General features: G+C 63.5%; 1 protein-coding gene across 1 annotated transcript in view; it reads left to right on the forward strand.

The window, feature by feature from the left end:
• Positions 1 to 1,922, forward strand: part of ITGA11 (integrin subunit alpha 11) — a 131,734-nt gene that overhangs the window by 437 nt on the left and 129,375 nt on the right. The window lies entirely within an intron of this gene.

Below are 1,922 nucleotides of genomic sequence, written 5' to 3' on the forward strand. Positions count from 1 at the left end.
ACGCGGGGAGGAGCGGCCCTCGGCTGCCCCCCCGCCGGCGCGGACCGGCCTCTGGAAGTTTGGAGAGATGGGCGCGGCGGCCCAGACGGCTGGGAGTCCCGGAGCCCGAGTCTGCCCAGAGCCCCTGGCCAGGGACCCAGGGAAGCGCTGGGGCGGTCGGTCCCTAGGCGGTGGCGAGCCTTCATCCGCTCAGCCAAAGGACCCCAGGAAACGTTACCTGACACCCGGGGTAGCAACGAGCATGGCCCCCAACCTGCGTTGGGAATTACACAATTATTCAATGACCTGGGAAGGCCGCGCTCACAGAGGCGTGCGCCGCTGCCTAATGCGCTCCAGGTGTGGGCGCGGCGGCACCTCCCGCCTGGTGCGCGCAGCTGGGGGCGAGAGGCCAGCCCCTGGCACTCCGCAAGAGGGTACCTTGGCCAGGCAGATCCTCCACAGTGAGGCGGCGGCCAGAGATGCTGTTCCCCCGCGCCCGGCTGTGCCCACCCTTACGCGTGGACGTCAGGTCCGGGTTGGGCCAGGAGTGGGCTCGGATTTGGGGGCAGCCCGAGAGGTGCCCACAGGGAGCACTGGTGGACCCCGGCCAGCCCGCAGTTGCTATCCCGTCTTCCAGGGCCACCGGAAGCAAGGGCACCCTTATACTGGTCAGTAAGGGGGCCTGCAGATGAAGGGGCCTCTGCCGAGGGGTGCAGCGGGAGTTGAGAGTTTGAAGTTGTTACATCAGGTTTTGGGGGGCTTGAGGGAAGGGCAGAGGGAGGGCTACCGCCAGGCCAGAATACATCCAGACCCCAGCTGTGGGTAGCTGAAGGCCACTCCAGGGGCCCTTGGCCGGGGAACACTAGGCACTGCCCTGGAGACAGTAGGCCACCCAGCCCTGGAAAGAGGTGCTCATCCTTGTGATCCGGACAGCTGGCCCCACCAGAAGGGAGGTGGAGCCAGCCTTAGGGACTTGGGCCGTCAGGACCTCAGGAAGCTGCCGCTTTGGCATCAGACCTGGCTTCCAGTCTGGCTCTGCACCCCAGCACCTGCCTGGGGTGGGAGTGGGGTGCAGCCTCGCCACAGGTTCCTGCTGTGCGGAGGGGAGAGAAATTCGGAATTTGGAGCGCCGGGATGAGTAAGAGCAGTGCTGTTGGAAGGGGCCGCAGCACAGGGCTCCGGGGCACAGTAAGCTTACGGGGTGGTGGTTACTGCTGTTCTTCAAGGAGAGAGGGCGAAGGACAGGGACCTTCAAGGGTGTCTGCGGACGGGAGCGGTGACTCAGTGCTCCCTTTCTACGGAGAAAACCGCTGCTGGGTCGCATCTGGTCAGTCCGGGTTCCGAAATATGGGATTCATTAAACGTATCAGTCAGCGCTGAAACAACATCTGCTTGCAGGAGCTGGGAGTGGGGCGCGAGCCTGTTTACCAACTGGGCCTGCCTGTGGCTGAGAGCCAAGCACGGCCAGGGACAGCCTGGAGAGGCACGGGGCAGTGAGTGGCACAGAGAAACCACGGGCTGGGGGTTCGAGTAAGTTCCGTTTCAGCTGGGGAAGCAAGGGAGGCTTCCTGGAGGAGGAGAGATCATTTGAGCTGAGTCCTGAAGGAGTCTATAGAGTGTGGCTGGAACTTATAGGGGGACTGTTGATACTTTGCAGTACTGCTTCCTAGGACTAGTGAAAGAACAGAACGGTGACTGTTTAAAAACGCAAGGTGCCTCTGGTCAGCCTGGACCCTGAAGTCCAGGAAGTCGTTGGGGCTATTCCCTGGGCCAGGCAGGACTGACGCTGGTCTCTCATCCATGTGTCCTGGGGTCTCCGGGCGAGGATGGCAGGAAGCTGGCCCACTGGTGTGCGGTCTGGCTGGACTGGGGCCCTGTCAGAGGGCAGTTGGGACGGAGGCCGCTGTGAGCGCAGGGCCTCCGCCTTCCCCGAGTTCCTGCTG

The sequence above is a fragment of the Tupaia chinensis genome, unplaced genomic scaffold (genome assembly GCF_000334495.1).
Source record: "Tupaia chinensis unplaced genomic scaffold, TupChi_1.0 Scaffold000377_2, whole genome shotgun sequence".
Lineage (NCBI taxonomy): Eukaryota > Metazoa > Chordata > Mammalia > Scandentia > Tupaiidae > Tupaia > Tupaia belangeri.